This window comes from Camelus bactrianus, chromosome 22 (genome assembly GCF_048773025.1).
Source record: "Camelus bactrianus isolate YW-2024 breed Bactrian camel chromosome 22, ASM4877302v1, whole genome shotgun sequence".
NCBI classification, from domain to species: domain Eukaryota; kingdom Metazoa; phylum Chordata; class Mammalia; order Artiodactyla; family Camelidae; genus Camelus; species Camelus bactrianus.
Window position 1 is genome coordinate 8461915 of NC_133560.1, and position 19407 is coordinate 8481321.

Here is a 19407-nt window from a genome sequence, read left to right on the forward strand (position 1 = left end):
TAGCTGTGATTTCTGACCGAAGTCAGTGGGCGGGATTTATTGCCAGTCACACCTGGGTTTGAGTTCTGGCTTTAGGGACATCCATTATATCTCTCTGAGCCTCAGTTTCCTCATGTATAAAGTGGGGCTACTAATAGCACCAGCCTCACACACCAAGTGCTGATAAGTGCTTGTCGTTATGATCGGTGGTGGTGTTAAGTAAGATAACGGACGTCATCTTCTACATGGCAGTCTCTCCGGTCCTAGTTACCGTCCTCTGCTTTCTCCTAGGAGGCACCAAGCACTCCTGAAAAGGCCAAGGATACCCCGTAATTGTTCACTGACTGAGCATCGCTCAACACTCTTGCTAGACTTGCTTTCCCACAGTCAGGAGCAATGAGGTCGCTGTCCCACTCGCATCTTATAGATCAGGACACAGGTGCCCAGAGAGGAAACGATCTGTTCCGTTCACACAGCGAGTGTGGAGCCCGGTGAGAGCCCATAAGCCTCGCTGCCTCCACGCTGCTGCAGTCCGCTCCTCCCCGGGCTGGGCGCCAAGGCCTCGCAACGGGCGGGGACCTGCAGTGTTCGCTCCGGGGGCCTGAGCACCTCCTCCTGGAATGTCTTCTCTTTCTCCCCTAACCATGGTCCTGCTCACTGTGACCCAGGAAGCGGGGATTCCGGTCTCACCCACAGAGGTGGGGACGGGGATTTGCCCCGGATCACGGAGATGGTATGCGGCAAAGCAGAGCGGGCATTCCAGCAGATCAGCTGACTCGAGGCCCTTTGTGTGACTGGGGGTCTCCGGGACCACCCTGGGTACCACAGCACCTAACCTTGCTCCCCCGCACCGCCACCTCCGAACACAATTGCCTCCCCCTCTGGATCCCTCTACTGGGCTAGGAGCTCAGAGGGGCAGGCCCCTGCCGCTGCTCCCCCAGAGCCTGGCACTTAGCAGGACTTGATAAATAACTGCAGAGCGAGCAAGTGAATGAACGAGTAAATAAGAGGCCGAACGGCTATGCCGGGCCATGTTCTAAACGCTGGTGACACGACAGTGAAAGGGCAGGCCTGCTCCCTGCTCTCAGAGCGCTGACAGTATTTGAATTTTAAACTAGCAGCTGGGTTGGAAACAGGGCAGAGTTTTCTGACTGGTGAAGTAGGGAAATGCGGGGGGAGGGGATGCGGGTGGAGCCTGCTGACATCTCTGAGCAAATGACAGCCTCGCTGGCCTCAGGCAGGGCCACCTGTGTGCTGGGTTGGAAGCTGACCTTTAAGAAGACCGGGAAAGACAGGTAGGCGGCGCAACTAACTCTTCCCTGTCTACCTACTGCTGAGTCCCAAAGACCTAGCTGTTGCCTGGCACGAACTTGGTACTTAATAAGTTTTGTTCAGTGGATGAACGGCGGGCAGGGTATGTTGAGATGACACAAGTCTAAGGGCTTGTGGGCATACGGAGTGTTAACCATCAGAATTATTATGACTTACACTCGAATGGGGCTTCGCTGTCTACAGAAGCCCCTTCACATCGTGGTGGTTACTCTCACTGAGCAGGTGAGGGACCCGTTCAGGACACATTGACCTGTGAGCCCTCGGTGCGGGGCGCCAGTGGTGCTGACGGAAACAGCAGGGCGACACCAGCAGTTTCAGTACCTGCGTTGTGTCAAGCCCTTCGCATCCACAATCCCTGGTACTCTCAATAGCCTGGCGAGGCCAAGGCCATCCTCCCCATCACCCGCATGGAGGCTCAGAGAAGTCTTGCTCTTGCACGGTGGGAGCCCGGGTTTCCTCTAGGAGTGAGATGTAAAAAGCTCACAGCCTAACGGGGACACAGACGGGAAAGCTGATCATTAAGACGTGATGTGAAGTCCACCCAAAGGCAGGTTTGTCAGAGGTGACTCACTGCCAGGAGGCAGCAGGGAGGGCTTCTCTGAGAGGGTGAGTTGGGCACTGAGGCTTAGAGGACAGTGGAACATGAAGGGCTTTCCAGGCAGGAGGAACAGCATCTGCAAAGGCGTGGAGGGAGCATGGTCCACCCAGGCACCTGGAGGAATTTGGTTCGGTCAAAGCCTTGGGGAGAAGGCTGAGGCAGGGAGGTGGCTGAGGCCAGTTAGGAGGGGCGAAATTGAGTCCGCGTCACCCCGAGAGTGATGGAGGGCACTGCAGGGCTTGGCTTGGTGCTCCAGAGAGCTCCTTCTGGGGGCAAGGTTGGCTGGGTGAGGGGGGTGGGAGGAGTCAGTGGCAGAACTTGTGCTTGATGAGGTGGGGGGTCAAGGGAGGATCGACAGCCTCCTGGCTTGGGTGATACATGGAGGGTGGAGATGGTCGGGGGTGGGGGTCTGTGACAGTGAACCTCCCTGTTTGCTGACCCCCACTATGGAGTTAGAGCCCCTCCCCCAGCTCCCAAGAAGCTCACAGCGGCAGGTCCTGGTCTCTGCTCCCGTTCCAGCCCCAGCCTAGCCCTCCTCTGCCACCTGACTGTGTCCTAGCAGCCTCGCAGGCCTCACCTTGGCAACTCCAGCCTCTGAGCTCCTTAGATCGGTCTGGAATGGAAAGAGGAACTGGGGTGCCTGCTGCCCACTAGACCCACCCGGGGAACTGGCCCCGGCCGCCTGCAGCCTGCGCCTCTGGGCCCATCAGGTGGAGGCTGGTCTGTCAGATGAAGGACGTGGGTCTGGATACTGGACATGACATTCCACCGGGGACCTCGTGAGCTGGGTTCTGACCTCAGGGCTGGTGCTCTGTTTGAGTGACCTCGGACAAGTCTCTTCCCCTCCGCAGGGCTCAGTTTTCCCTTCTGTAAAACAAAGAGGCTGGACAACACCATCTCCAGAGTCTAATATTGTCTTATTCCATTTTTCCCCCCATCTTTTCCATGGTGATTGGTCAGAAGCTCTTTTGCTGGCATGGATTTTATTGTCAGGCTCCAGGGATTTAAATCCTGGTTTGCTTGGCCAAGTCATTCCACGTTTCTGAGCCTAGATCATTTTCCTCTGTAAAGCAAACAAATCCTTTGCTATCTCATCCAGAAGGCTGAGAGTCAGATGAACTGGTCTGAACAAAAGTGCTTTATGAGTGGCAAAGAGCTACCCAAATGTCCCCTATTTGGTCACATGGGCTGTGCTGCAACCCAGCGCATTAATTATAAATTAATTAATGATGTATTAAATCACACCCTCCTCCACCAGCAAGAACAACAAAATAGATAAATAAACCCAATTACCTACCCCCCACCACAAAAAAAGTGACCATTTAAAACTTAATGAGGTGGCCACCTTGGGTCTCTTTTCTCCATCTTGAGTTTTTCCTCTTGTCTGAGGTCAGGATGGAACTCAGGGTTTGGTGGGTAGAGGGGCTGTCCTATCATTTACTGAGCATCTTCAATATACCAAGAGTTGACCAGCTTCTCAGGCTTTCAAGAATATACCCATCCCCCGGGGGCCTTGTTAAAATGCAGATTATGATTCAGTGGGTCTGGGAAGCAACGGAGAGTCTCCATTTCTAGCAAGCTCCCAGGAGATGCTGGTATGACTGGTCTGGGGGCCACACTTTGCTAGAGGGCTTTACATATTATCTTCTTGAAACCTGGGGACCAGGTCTTATTAGCCGCAGGGTTACAGATGGGGAAACAGAGGCTTGAGAAGCAATGTGCCCCACCACATACAAGGGGTGCGTCTGAACTGCCTGACATTACACAGGGCCCGGGGTGCAGCCCAAGCGTCGCCTCCTGGCGGCGTGGTCCTTGCTTGGACTTGTGTGCCTCCGCAGTCGAGGTGGCCAGAGATCTCTGAGGCCCTTGCTTAGAACTGTTTCTTTCAGCTTGTCACGCGCAGACTACCCCTGGATGCTGGCTCCCAGTGGGAACAGGGCCCTGGCCCAGGAAGTGTCCCTGCAGCTGAGTGAACATCTCAGGGTCAGGACAGAATGCTGCACACATATGACTCATCCTTCAAGCTGACTCTTTTGGAATCCTGTCTTTATTTGAAAAATGTTGTATTTTATCATCATGGATTTTTTTGCATTAATCTTATTTGTTAGACAGAACATTATTTGTCTTGATGACTGAAGTTTTCAGCATCTCCTTGCATTTTGCACCTGGGGTAGGTGCCTCTCTTCCCTGCCTCACCCCAGTCCAGGCTGGCCCTGTGTCTTCTCTGTCCCTCTCCCGCCTCATGGCATTAGGATGCTGCCTGTGAGGCACTGCAGGGCCCACCCGGCAGCCAGCCAGCTGATGGATTTATTTCCCAGCAGGGGAATCCATCACTTTGCTTGCCCTTTGGCTGACCTGTTATAGAGATGGCAGCAGGGACTGTGAGCCTGAAGGGGCTCCAGAGGATCACTCTGACGTGGGCTTTGCTACATCAGGCCCCTTATCTGTGGGGTGGTGGAGGGAAATGACTCTGATTTGAGATTTTTGCCACCACTCTGCCTCAACCAGTCTTCAGAGCACTGCCTGCTCTGGCCGGTCAACCTCTCTGCCCTCTTCTCTACCACCCTCCCCCTCGCTCACTAGGTTTCTGTCCTGTAACATTGTCAGGCTTATTCCTACCCCAGGACCTTTGCACTTTCTGCCTGGACACTTATTTCATGGCCAGCTGCTTCTCTCCATCCAAATGTCAGCTTCAATGCCTCTTCCTTCCATGTCTCCCCTGCCTGCCTCATGTAAACAGCTCCCACCTCCTTGGCACACCTCCTCTTTTATTTCCTTCCTAGCACTTACGTAACTTGGAATTATATTTGTTTACTTGCTCATTGCCTGTCTCCCCACCAGAATGTGAACTCTAAAAGAGCTTGCACTGTCTTGTCTGTCTTATTTCTCATCATCTCTCCAGCTCCCGCGATAGTTTCTGGCCCATCATGTGTGCTCAGTGAGCACTGAGGACTCAACAAGCCATACTCTGGGTTTCAGTTGCCACATTTGTGAAATGAGGTAACAACCCGAATCCCACACTGTCAGAATCAAAAGCAAAATGACCCAGGTGGGCCAGCAGTGTCATCCTCATTTTATAGCCGATGAATTTGAAGCTCAGAGAAACGACGGGACTTGCCCAAGATGACCTGGCTGGGAAGCCCTGGGGCTGGGGTTCTCTCCCATTTGGAGAAGCGCCCAGTGCCATGCTTGGCTCTGAGTAGGGGGTCAGCAATGTGCGAGCTGGATCCGAGTTCCTCTGAGTCTCTTACCATCTGCTCCTTGAACTGCAAGACCCTGCTTGCCCGCCCGCCCGGCTGTCACAGCTTCCTGACGAGTCAGAGACAGGAATTCTAATGGCTGGTTTTTGTGGAACACAAAGGCCTGCCTCTTGCCAATGGAGAGACGCATATTCTCCGCATTGGCAATTACCATGCTGAATGCCTGGGGAACGGTTTTCATCTTCCAGGCACTTTACCAAGATTAACTTCTGAACCCTGTGCAGCATCTCCTGTAGCTGCTTGAGGGGGTGTCTGGAGGAGTGTGGGCGGCAGTGTCTCTGTCACAGGAGAAGCTGGGGTTCGGAAGGGCTTGAAGCCCCCGAATCAACATCTCTAGGAGTTTGATCTATTTTTTTTGAGAATAGTTTCGCCACTTCCCAAAATGCACTGACCTTCTTGAGGATTCAAGAGTTTTGACTTTCTCTGCCCTACTTGGTCATTGATTCAGCAACATCTCCACAAATATTTATTGAGAATCTCCTAGGCATTCTTCTAACCCTGAGGCTGAATGGGGGAAAAATATATATGTACTCCCTTGCTCCCCTACAATATTGGATCAGTGGGGGAGACAGATGACAGGTCCAGGAACTGGCTGTGTGACTGTGAGTAAGACCCTTTCCTTCTCTGGGCCTTTGGGTTCTAGCTTATACTCTACCCCTAGACCCCCTGCTTAAAAGCCTTTGATGGTCCGTTGTTGCATATAGAGCAAGATGGGTAGTGCTGGCCTGATATTCGAGGTCCCTCAGAGTTGGGCTCTAGCCCACCTTTTTCAGCCCATGTTCCCTGTCCTCCCACCCCCATTTTGCTCCGTTTTTATTTAACCAACACTCATTTGTCACTTTCTAAGTGCCAGGCACTGTCTAAATGCTTCACAAATTTTAACTTGTTTGATCCTCACAGAAACCCCTTGAAATAAGTGTGGTGATTCTCAGCAACTCCACTTTAAAAATGAGGGCACTGAGACACAGAGAGGTAGGTAACTTGCTTAAGTGCACACAGCTGCTAAATGGTACGGCTGGGATTTGGACCCAGGCAGCCTGGCTTCTGCTTCCCGCACTCCTCTGCTGTTGCATTGCCTGTCTCTCTGTCCTGGACACCAGCCCTACTACACTCTCCTTTTCTAGATATAACTCAAAAGCCATTGCCCACTTCCAGGAAGCCTTCCCTGGTGCCTCCCAGGCTGAATGAATTCTTGTCTTTTTATTCCCACAATGCCTTGCATACCCTGCCCCACAGCAGCCCTTCCCATGGAATACTGTTGTTTTGGTTTGTGTATTATCTCCTTTGCTGGATGCGGAGCTTATCAGCCTGGGAGTTTGTGTCTCACCCTCTCTGCCCCGTCTTGCCCAGCCCAGTGTCCCTATATCATCCATTCTCCATGCAGCAACCAGAGGCAGCTTTTAAAAACAAAACCAGTCTTCATCAAGCCCCTGCTTAAACCGTCTAGTGACACTGCATTGCATTTAGAAGGCTCCGCGTGGTCTGGTCCCGGCCCTCCTCCCCACCCTCGTCCCCTGCCCCTCTCTCCCTTGCTTACTCTGCTCCCTCTACACTGGTCTCCTGCCTGTCCCCAAACAGTCCAGGATCACAGTGGGGCCTCCCTGGCAGAGCTATTTCCTCCGCCTGGAATGTTCTGTCCTGCATCCTCACATGACTGACTTATTATTTGGGCCTCAGTTCCACATCACCATTGCAGACAGACCTCCCTTATCATTTGTTTGTACGCTTAAATGTTTTCATATTTACCTTTTAATTGTTATTAATGACTGCGTCTACTGCAAGTCTGTAAGCCCCATGAGAGCAGGGATCTGGGATGTCTTTTTCAGTACCTGGAACAGTGCCTGACACAAAATAGCCACTCAGTGAGTACATGTTGAAGGAAGAGTAGATGCTCACCAAGGTCCCTGTGGGATGCTACAGTTCAACTAGGCCCAGATAATATAATATAATATATCTAAGTTGGTCTCATCTCAGGCTAAAAGCTGGATTAATTTCACAGGCTGAATTCACTATCTTTTTCACCTCCCTACGTCTTACCTGCCATCATACTCCCAGAAGTAAGGCAATTTTATTGACTATTCTCTGCTGACTTCCCTTCACCAGGGGTGCTTAGAATTTCTTACATGTATTTTAGTTTGTCCACCTAAGACTCAAGGAAACTCGTGAGAGATTGCCCTCACCATTTTGAAGGGAGGGACATCCCTGAAAAGCGAAAATGCTGATTTGAGAAGTGCCCAGGGCCCAGTGAGAGCGCGCACACCCATCACGGCCATCACATTTCTTCAGTCATGGGAGAGACATCATGCTCCAGGAAGGGGAAAGAGCTCTGAGTCCTGCTGGGGCCTGGGCCAAACACTACTCACTTAACACCTCAAAGGAGTGGCGGTCTGCAGCCGAGAGGGGTGTGCAGCCAAATTCAGGGCAAATGGGAGAGAAGAGGCTTAAGTAAGCAGGATGGGCAAAAATGTACAGAAATAAGGTCTGGATGTCTGACTGCAGGGCCATTGCTGGTGTGCAGCAGCCAAAATATAGGTACCACCATCCTCAACTTTCTTCAGAAGGATATAGAAGGGAAATATGTCAAGACATCTCAGAGACTGACTGCCATACACTGTCATCCTCTTGAAAACCAGAAAGGACCTTTCTTGCCTCACTTCTGCCTCTTCCTTCTGGCTTCTTTGAGATGGGGAAGGAAATGGCACCCCAAGGTTAGGGGCTGAGAAAGTCTAAGGCCTGATCTTCCAGGTGAACTGAATAGAACTCTTGATTATGGGTTCAGAAGTCTTGGGTCTGGTCTCAGCCCTTTGGAAATTTGCATAAATTCCTCCCCATCTCTGACCCTTGCCTTCCTCCGGTGTAAAATGTGGTTGGTGGGTGTAATGATTTCCAAATCAATGATTTCCCTGACCTCAAGCCTTCTATTTTGATGAGCTTACAGTTCAGATTACTTTGAAAGGGAAGCTCTCACTCTTTTCTTTTTCTATAGGGGTTCAATTTGTCTTTTGGTCAGCCAGCCTTGCCAGTGGTCACTGGCCTCTGGCCACAGTGTAGGTATGGAGATCATTCTGGCTTGGTAAAATCTGTTGAGGGTTGATGTACCCCCTTGCTTTTTCTGAAATAGTTTCTCTAATGCATGTGTCTTTTCACTATAGTGTGGCCTCTCTCATAACTTTCTGCTAAGGACAGGAATGTTCAGAACACCCAGAGAACAGAATGTCATGATTTGAGTTAGTGACTTCCAAGGTGAAACGACATTCAAATGATGGAAGTTGTCATTAATCTTAAAATCCTTTTGCATGAAATGATATGATGTCTTGGATTTGCTTCAAAATAAGTCTGTGAGTGTGTGTGTGTGTGTGTGTGCGTGTGTGCGTGTGTACTATGTATTGTGATAAGAGTGGGTGTGATTATAGATGAAACAAAATTGGCCAACTGTTGAATTTGGATAATGGGTATGTGGGGGTTTATTGTAATTTCCTTTCTATTTAAAAAAATATGTTTGAAATAGTTCATCATAAAGCACCCTTTGAAGACTGATTCCAGCCTTTCTCTCCACTCTTACTTCACAATCTCCATCCCGAGGAACCACTGGTGCAGTGACATCAATCTAGTGGCTGGGACTTCACACTTCAAAGCCTTTACGCACAGTTCCATCTGTCCAGGGTACTTTCCCACAGCTCACCACTCTTGCCTCTGTGGTCCCACAGCCCTGTATACCCACCTTGGTTACAGCACGTATCATATCATATTGCACTTGCGTTCCTTTCTGGTTCCCGTCCTGGTCTGTGTCTTCCTCAGAACACTTCTCTACCCACCCCACCTTACAGTCAGTGCACATAAGAGTCCTCAGCACATGTTTACAGAGGGAATAATAACAGGAGTGGTAGCTGCCATTTTTTGAGCACTTATTATGTGCCAGGCACTGCCCTAATCTCACTGTATAGGTACTTCACTAAATCCTCACTACAAGTGGGTACTATTGACCTGTCTTCTCAGAAGGTCACTGTCCCAAGGTCACATGCCACTAAATGACAGACCTGAGATTTAAACTTAGAACTGAAACTACTCTTCCCTTCTCCCTGCGTCTGGGATTTTAAGACTTCTCTATGAACCTTAAACAACAGACCTAGGATTTGGGGAGGCTGGGCTGTAGGCTCAATTCTGCTACAAAATTGCTGTGACCTTGGGCAAATCACCTCTGTCCCCTAAGCCAAGTCTCCCCATCTCCCGGTGAGACTATCTGTGAGCAAAAGGATCACGTGATTCAAGGGCCCTCCCAGCTTCAGCTAACAGAGAAAAGATTTCCTCTTCCACATTTGGTCTCCTGCCGATGAACTGGCTTCCCTGCATAGGAACCTCCCAGTTTCTCAACCTCTTTTCTTGCTAATTGCAACCTCCCAGAGCCAGGATGGGTTCCCAACCTGCAGCCCAGACCCCCCTCGTCCCTCACCCTTCCTTGCAGGCTTCACTCTGGAGGTGGGGGCGGAACCCTAGGCAGGAGGGTGGGGGAACATGCAGCCGCCAGCTTCTTGAGTCTTCCCCGCTGTTTCTCGGCCCCCTCCCCCCGCGGAAACTCAGCCTCACACTTTCTAGGGATGTTCCGGGGACAGCCAGAGTCAGTGATCGCAGCTGCCAGCCTCAGGCATCTGTGTTAGGCTCTCCGAAGGAAGTCCGAGGTTCTGAGCTAGGGCGGAGGTAGGGGATTTGGAGGAAAGAGGGGGCGGCGCACTCCTTCCTCCTAGCCTAGGCCCGGCCAGCCCAGCTGCAGCCCGGGACTCTTCAGTACCCGTCTCCCCTCCCACTCTCTTTCTGACTTCCAGCTGGGACCCGCCATTGCACAGCCAGGCCTTGGCGAACTGCAGACCCAAACCAGATACGCGCGACTGTGACTAGGCCCCCCTCCCCAGCTCGCCCCTGGCACTGCTCTGGGGGAAGCCGAGATCCCCCATCGATGCAACCACCCATTCCCAAGGAACGCGGGAGGCCCCAGCCCCTCGTCTTTGTTTGCTGCTGGTTAAGTAGCGGGCGCCCGGCAAGAGCTGTCCGCCGCCACGGTGCTGACGCGGGGAGCGGAGCCCGCGGGCGCGAGGGACTGTCCTCCGCGGCCGTGGTACTGAACCCGAGCCGAACGAGGAGAGGAGCCGACCGGGCGCCCACTGGCCTCCTGTGCAAGTGCTGCCCCGGGGAGAGGACCCTGCCGGGCGCGGGAGCTGTCCCTGAGGTGGTGCTGAAGCGAGATGGAGCCCGTGGCGCCCTCCGCCTCGCCCCGGAAGAGCCGGTGGCAGCTGAGAGCTACCGGGAGAAGGAAGGAGGGCGGAGGAAGCCGCCCTCAGGGAGCTCCGCGGCGCGGGGCCTATAGCTAGGGTCTCTCTGGCGAACCTGCTCCAGCGGAGGAGGTGGCTGCTCAGCAGCAGAGACGAGCGCGCGTTCTACGAACCTGTTGGAGGCTGCAGCTCCTCCGCGGCCGACCAGGGCGCCCGGGACCGAGATTCTGGCGCGCCTCTCCCTCCCCCTCTTCCTGGACTCCTCCGCCGAGGCTCTCCCCCCTGCCCGGGCTAGCACATGTGCACGCGGGGCGCGCCGAGCCCCTCTCCGGTCCGCCCCGAATGTCAGCCGAGCTGCAGGGCACAGAGCCGAGAGGCCTCCCCCAAGGGCAGACCCGCTCCCAGGGAGACCCAAGCTTCCTGAGAAAGGAGGCGGGGGCTGGCGACAGGGACGAGAGAGGGCGCCAGCAGAGGTGTTTGAAACCGAGAGGGAGACATGGGGGAGTTCCCTAAATAGTCATTTCTGCCCTGAAGTTGGGGACTAACAGTGTCCTGTTACTTAGGGGACAAAGGGTATTCTGCTTTGGAAATCGCTCTCCTTCCCTCTCCATTTCTCTGGGCAGTGCTCTGTTGCAAACTCCACTTACAGGTCCAACTGCCTGTAATACCTCACTTTAGTTCATCATCTACCATTCCCTAGAGAGAGCTTTCTAAACCTTCCATATATATAGTGCATCTATAATAAACGCACCCTTTTTGGTATGGCATTTAAGATCCTTTATCAGGAAGACCCAGGGCCTACTCTCCAGCTGTGTTCCCACCAGGACAGATGACCACCCCTTCTGATCTGGTTAACCCCAGTGCCTTAGCACCTACTGCTCCCTTTGGCTGGAACGTTCTTCCCCCTCGCTACTTAATGCTTTATCTGCAAGTTAAAGTGTCCTCATTCTCAATGAAAATTTCCCCGATCCCTATGGCACAATCACTCTCTTCTCTAACCTCCCTCAGCCCTTACTTCCCTCTTCCAGACTCCTTGTCCCACTGCATTGTAGTTGCTTATGTATTTATATCCCCTGCTACCAGGCTCATAAGAACTGGTTCCCTGTTTTATTTTTCTCTGTGTCTCCATCTCCTAGCCTGGTAACTGACATACAAGAGACTTGTTGAACTATATCTGCTGAATGAATGTACATGTGAGAAACAGAGGTCAAAGTAACTTCCTTTCCTTCATGTGATTGCTCATTTGAATACATATGTTCAATATATATTCAATGTATCATTCTTTCAACATATATATTCAAATGAGCAATCACATAAAGGATAAAGTAAAGGAAGATCTATATCTATACTTAACAAAAAAGCCCAACATGGCAGCATCCCCATCTAACCTTCTTGCCTCATCACCACCAACTCTCCCTTGGCTCAGTAATTGCACCTACAGTGACTTTCATTTTGCACCAAGGTGCTTTAAAAAAAAAAAAAAGTGTTTCTGTTTTCTCTACTTGGGACCCTCATAACCTTGATCTTCACATGTCTGAATCCGTCTTGTCCTTTGGGTTTCTGCTCAAACGTCACCTCCTAAAGAGGCCTTTTCTGACCACTCTAGTGCTTGCTTCCTGAATTACTTTCTACCATTGTCTACTTTGTATTTCTTAGTAATTATTACTCTTTGAAATTATTTTATTTATATGTTTTCTTGCTTCTCATTGGCTTTCCCTCAACTGGAACTGAGACTCTGCTAGGGCAAAGATCATGTCTGTCTTATGCTGTGCAGTATTCTCAGTGGCCAGCATTCTGATGGGTTCTTACATCACACCAGTGTAGGTCATTCCCTGGAAAGGTTTGAGCTACTGTGCAGGTCATTGTGCAATCTTCCATTAGGTGTAAATTAACTGAGAATGTTTAAGGAAAGGGGGTCACGTTGATATTCCATGGGGTGGGGAAGAAGAGGAAGTGGATGGGATATGTGGCTGTGAGATGACATAACCCCCTTTCACCATAGCAACTCACTTCTCCACACCATAGAAAGCACTTCCACATCCAGAGTCTCACTCAATATTCATAACAACCTTATCTGGTAGGTATTGCTCTCCCCAACATCAAAAAGATCTGAGGCCAGAAGGGCAAGACTGACTTGACCAAGATCACAGAGCTTGTAAGCGAAGATGCTATTCCTGGTACTGGGCTATGTGCTAGGGATCTAGAACTAAGACACGGCTCCTGCCTCCCGGGATTTCACATTAGTAAGAGACATGGCACAGGAACAATGGACCATAATGCAATTTTACAAATACTCAGCAGTGGTTCTCAGCCTGGGCAGGAAAGTGCTGGAAAAGAAAAGGATAGGCTGCCAGGGTCAGAATAAACTGAAATTCTTTTTAATAACAATTTCAATTTTTTCAACCATTCTCAGGTGTCAGACACTGTACTAAATGCTTTATAACATGTTGTCTCAACCAATCATTCCTGCCTATTCCTATCCCCATCTTTCAGAGTGAACAGAACCTTAGGGAGGTTAAGTAATTGGCCAAGGTCACGAAGCTTGTAAACAGCTGAGCTGGGATTTAACCTGAGTTTTTTTTTTGACTCAAAGCCTGAGTTCTTAACCATTATGTTCACCCAGACCTACTGAATCTGAATGTCTGGTGAGCAGGGATGGGCCTGGGATTTGAAGATGATTCTTAGGTCATTCTATTACATCCTAACCTCTTTGAGAAGCTCTCATGTAGAGAGTGCTGCAGAAGAAAAGGAAGGAGGGATGAATGCTATCTGTGGGGAGGAGTTACAGGAGGTGGAAATTGGATCTTGAAAGGTTCAGTAGGAGTTTCCAGGCAGACAGAAGGTAAGAGAATTTCAGGCAGAGGAAACAAATATTCAACAGCCTTGGGGTATGGGGTATGGAAATTAAGCGACTGTTAGTGGTTTGGTGTGGATGGAGAGTAAGGCTGGGGTAAGGGATGAGGTGTGGGGAATGAGACTGGAATTCAGTTTGGACTTGGCTGTACGCCTTTATCATGCAGGCAGGGGAGAGCCATTGAAAGTCAAGAGCCCTGCTTTAACACCTGCCATCATCTCACAGTAGCAACATTGGATCAGTCCTTTACAACGTGCAAAGATCTTTCTACTAACAGAAATATTGCTCTAGAGTGATGTGGACCTGAAGCTCCATGAGGACACCATAACTTCGGAGTTTTTCTTTTTGTTCCCTGGCACCTAGCAGAGAACCTGGTACAATGTAGGAGCTCATTGTTTGCTGAAGAAGAAGAAATTGGAGGAATCTGGTTTAGAGGCTGCTGCAATAATTCAAGTAAGAGAGAAGTGATGAGAAGCATCACTTAATCCAAGAGTGCAGAATTTTTTGAGTTGCTGATTCTGGAAAGTAAAATCTATGGCCTCCTGCCTACAAACACCTTGAAGAGGCTGGAATGTAGTTGTCCAAAATAATTGCAACAAGTTTCCTCTCTAACATGCAGAAAAGCATATTGGCACCTAGGCGGCCAACACCTAGCCAAACCAGGATTTTCTCTGTTGTATGCATTTTATGTCTTTTGGCTCCTGGATTTTGGTCCTGATGGTCTCTATTATGTGGCAGTAAAATTACATGCCATCATTTGTTTCAGTGTTTTAAAAGAGAAATCACCATGCTAATGAAACTCAGTTTTGGCTCAATAACTAAAATCTACCTTCTGTTTCTCCACACCTCTGGGAAGTCCATATGGACCCTAATAATGGCTAACTTACAGATGACCGACTTGTAACAGGTCCCTTTAAAGCCCTTGACATATCTTAACCCTGTGAGTTAGATATGACACCCTCACTTTACAGATGAAGAAACAAGAAGTCGAGAGACTTGCCCAACGTTGCATCCTGACAGAGGCAAACTTGAGTCTGTAGGCTCCAACACTTTGTCTGACTCCCTCCCAGATACAAATTTTCTCACTCTGTTTCTCCTAGACCTGTGTATCTCTGAGAGCCTCAGCTTCATCTTCTGTAAAATGGGGATAAAGGTAACTACTAAGGAAATTTTCTGGGGGAAATAAATGAAGTAACATATGAAGGCATCTAAATGGTGTTCATTCCCTTCCTGGTCTTCCTCGTCTGGACCAGTGTTTCCGTATTTTTCCAGCTGCTTGGGTTCCAAACCTAGGGGCCACTGTCCTTTCCCATAGCACTCAATCCATCAGCAAATCATTTAAGCTCTTCCACCAAAATACACCCTAAATTTAGTCTCCTTCTCTCCTTCTCTACCGCACCCTATCTCATCCACACCATCATAATCTTCTGCCTGGACTACGATGGCATCTTCTTAACTGGTCTCTCTGGAGCCTCTCTTGCTCCTCAAAGTGATTTTAAAGCATACTTAAAACACAAATCATGAAACAGTTTGATTAATTATTCCAAAGTGAGCACAACTGTGCAACCAGCACCCAGAGAGTTAAACAGAGCATGTCCCCTTCGTGGCACCCAAGTTATTACCCCCTTACTCCTCCTCAAAAGTCACCACAGTTCTGATTTCTGACGCTATAGAGGAGTGTTACTGACTTATGAAAACATGCAGTATGGGTCTTGTGTTTGGCATCTTCTGCTCAATATCACGTTTGTGAGATTCACTCATGCTGTTGCCTTTGTCAGCAATGGGTTACTTTTCATTACTGTGGAGTATTCCACTGTAGGACTGTATCTCAGCTTGTTGATGGATTTTGGGATTGTTTCCAAATTTTGTATAGATCTTTTCATACATATACGTAATTTTTTTTTGGGGGGGGGTATGTTCCCATGAATGAAGTAAATGGGTATGGTGTGCAAATATTCAACTTTAGTAGATATTGCCAAACAATTCTTTAAAGTGGGAATACCAATTGACACTCTCACAAGCTGTGTATGAGAGTTCTGGTTGCTCCACATCCCCACCACGCTCGGCATTGTCAATCTACTTTTACTTTCAGCCATTCTGTGTATGTAGTGAGCATGTAGTGGTCTTATTTTGAATTCACCTGATGGTCAGGGACGTACTTATCCACAGGTTTAATAGCTATTTAGAAAACATCTTTTGGGAAGTGCTTGTTTGTATATTTTGTCAAATTTTCTACTGTGATATCTGTCATTTTATTATTGATTTGTAGGAATTCTTTATATATTCTGGATAAGAATCCTTGCAAAATGTATTGTAAATATCTCCTTCCAGCCTGTGGCTTGCCCTTTTTCCTCTGTTGATGGTGTCTTTCGATGAACAAAAGTTGCTAACTTTATCATAGTTCAATGTATCAAATTTTTCCCTTTATAGTTAGTGCTTTTTGTGTTCTGTTCAAGAAATTTTTGTCTATGCAAGTTCATCAAAACATTCTCCTTGTTATCTTTCAGAATCTTTATTGGTTTACCTTTTACATTTAGATTTACAATCCACATGGAATTGATTTTAACGTGTGGTATGAAGCAGGGGTTAAGATTAATTTTTCTTGACTGTATGGCTACCCTATTGATATGGCACAATTTATTGATGTCTACATCTTTGTCATAAATTGAGTGTTCATATTTGTTTGGGTCCAATGTGGCTTTTAACAGTATGAAACAGACCAAGTTACTAGCCTCCTACACCTCTAATGCATATTTCCTACTGAACTCAGAATAAAACCCAAACTTCCTGTCGTGACCTTTAAGTTTTCACATGATCTGGCCTCACCTGACTTTCAAATCCTATTGTTCCACCACCTACCCTGTTGCTCACTCCACACCAGCTACACAGTTTCTTTACATTCCTTGAATACACACCTTTCATTCAGAGCTTAGGGCCTCAGCTCTTTTCATGGCTGACTATTCCTCAATATTCAGGCCTTTGTACAAATGTCTTCTCTGAGACGGTTTACCTGCCTGCGTTCTCATGGGATGAGAAACAGCCCCTTCTCATGCCAAGTTACCCCCTATACGATCATCTTGTTTTGTTTTTGGTAACATTTGTTACTCTTCAAAACATCCCCCCGACACACTGTTTTTCTCACCAGAATGTAATCTCCATGAGAGCAAGGACTTTGTACATTGTGTTTATATCTGAACCCACAATACTGGGAAAAGTGGATCAATGAATGTGTGTTGACTCAGTGGGAGTGACACATTCTCTGCTCTATTTCTATGTCATCTAGCTCTTGTTTCAGTGCAACGTACAGCATCTCAAAAGCTGTAGCATTGTGTGACACACTGAATAGGTAGGTTGAAAATTTCCGACATTATCCACTTCACATCTGACTTATATTCCTATTTTTCTGATGTTCTTAAAATCCTAGCCATCATTATTTCAGCAAATCGACTTATACTAATTTTTGAGGGGAAAAGAAGGAAAAATGATATTTCTTGAACATTCATTATATCTCATTCAATCCCAAACAGCCACCTGAAAGGAAGTGTTATCACCTCCAGTTTGAGGAAACAGGGATTCAGAGAGGCAAGTGGAGTGAGTGCTCATAACAACCGTTCAACCAGACTGCATAAGGGTTATTCTAATGAAGCCAGTTCGAGCTCAGATCAGAATACTCCACAGGATTCATGGAAAATGCAAATGAGGCATTTAGCAGAGGGTTGAAATATCAGTTTTGGGGAATCAAACTTGGGTTCTAGGCCTAGTCTTACCCCTTGTCAAATTTGTGACAGTGGGCAAGTCACGTGAAACCAAATTTCCTCGTACGTAAAGTGAGAACAGAATAGAATCTGGTTTTTTGGGTGTTGAGAGGATTAAACGGCCGGTGTTGCTACGGTTGTTGCTTTGTGCACTAATTCAGTTTGCTCTCTCAGGATGCTGTTGAGGAGCTGCAGTAGGAGGTGAGATACTTAGAGGTAATTAATTTAGAACTTCACCGTTGAATATAAACTCCTTCAAACCAGAACTTTGACAGCGATCCTCTTCTGATGCGGAAGAACAATCTGAGCATGTCTCCACTTCCTTGTACAGAGAACTGCAAGAGGCTCAGAGAGGTGAAGTGACTTGTCCAAGGTCACAGAGCTTGGATCCAAACCAAACCCTTTTGACTCTCAAGCTTTGGTACAATTCAAGTCACAAAGGTACTTGGTCCCCTCCCCTGGCTTCTGAAATCACAGCCCCTCCCCTCTCCATTGTGTCTGCCACGAGGATAGAGAAAATCCAGAGATAATCCCTAAGCCTCATTTGAGGCTAATAATCACTTCCATTTATCTTCCCACCAAGCTGCTTATTGCAGCAGTGGACAAGCGGTCCAGCTGATCAGGGTCAGCAGCTCTTCTGGCACTGCCTGATTGGAAGTAGAGAATGTTCTAATGACTAGGTGGGAGGCAGAGTCCTACAGAGAAAACAGCAGATAATTAGATCCTGACTCACTGTGTAGGGGTGGCTTCCAGGAGCTGAGGACAGCCTTATCCACCGCTTTGTGGGGCAACTGAGAGACAAGAACTTGATGAGCATTTATCCAGTCTCAGAGATCAGAGAGATCAGAGAAGATTGAGATAAAGACATTTGTTTTGACGGTCCTTGTGGAAATTCAATGGTATGTTGTGTATGTGACGAGGTGTTAAAATAGCCCATTTCTAGCTCAGTATCAGCTGAAGCCACAAAGACCAGAAATAAAAAACAGGTGCCAAGCAATCCTAGGCAAAGTGAAGTGCCAGTCCACCCACAAAGGGTATGCGAATCGATTTTGAAGCCAGTTTGGCCAACCTTAAGGGCATAAAAGAAGAGAGAGGGTTTCTTTGGAGTTAGTGGTGTTCTGGGTAGCACCCCATCCTCCCACTGTCATGAGGGAGAGAGAGGAGCACCTTCTCAGTGAGAAGAGCTCTACAGAGATTCCCCTGGAGAGCCTCATCTGGGTCTTCTGATGTTGGGAGGCACTTAGGCTGGTATCATCCATGTCTGGAAAACCCTAAAGGCAAAAAAAAAAAAAAAAAAAAAGGCTAGATGGCTGTGTCGATAACATTCATTATTTCAACAAATATTTACTGAACACCTACTATGTGCCAAGAACAGTTCCAAATATTCAGAATTCATCCAAGAACAAAATAGATACAATTCTTGCCTCTGAGGTGCTCACCTCCTCATGGGCGGGGAGACACACAATAAACCTTTTAGTGAGTAAGACACTTGTGACAATTGTTATGGAAAAATTTTAAACAGAGATGGAACTGAGGAGTGCTGGGGACGTTGACATTTTTTTCTGATGGATCAGGGAAGGCCTTGCTGATAAGATGATATTTAAACAAAAGCCTGAAGAAAGCAAGGGAACAAGCCATGTGGGCAGAGAACAAAGGAGTGTGCCTGGCATATCTGATGAATTGAGAAGAGGCCAGCTGGCTGAACTGGGGTGAGCAAGGGGAAAGTCGCTGGAAGGGATGTCAGAGAAATAGAGGTGGGGAAGCTTGATTGCTATGGTGCAGACTTTGGGTTTTAGTAGATATTTGATAGACCTGGGATGAAGAAAAGCAAGGACAGAAGAAGGGACTTGGAGTCTGATGGAGCTGGTTTGGACACAAGCAGGGAATCTGCCCAATGGGAAACAACAGTGCTGTCAGGGGGCCTCAGGGTGGGCCACACCATCCCCTAGAGTCACAGTTGGTGGAATTCAGGGTTTCCAGAATCATGAACATAAAACTGGCTGTCCTGGTGGGTATATTTGTGTACTGAGTGGGGGACCAAGAACTTAGGCTCCAACCATGTTTTGCTATTTGAGGGCAGGTTTGAATTTGGTTTTCTAGAAACTCACCTCATAAAAAGTCAGTGGCATTGTCATGAAGAAATAGAGAATTCAGAAGTTCAAGTCTTATCTCCACTCCACTGCTGACCAGTTGTGTTCTTGGCATGAATACAAGTTTGCTCATCTGGACAATGGGGTTACTGGTACTTACCTTTCAGAGAAAGTATGAAGCTCCAGGGAAGTAATGGATGAAAAGGAACTTGGTAAAATGTGAAAAGGTGTGCAGGACACAGACTGTTATCGCTCTCTTGGGGATTGTTAAGTAC

The 19407-nt window shown here is 48.2% G+C and overlaps 1 protein-coding gene across 1 annotated transcript in view; it reads right to left on the reverse strand.

The window, feature by feature from the left end:
• CPLX2 (complexin 2) overlaps positions 1-10734 on the reverse strand; it is a 77225-nt gene extending 66491 nt beyond the window's left edge. The window contains exon 1 of the mRNA XM_010946224.3: positions 10607-10734. The gene's annotated coding sequence lies outside the window, so the exon portion shown is untranslated. The remainder of the gene's footprint in view (positions 1-10606) is intronic.
• Positions 10735-19407: the final 8673 nt, after the last annotated feature.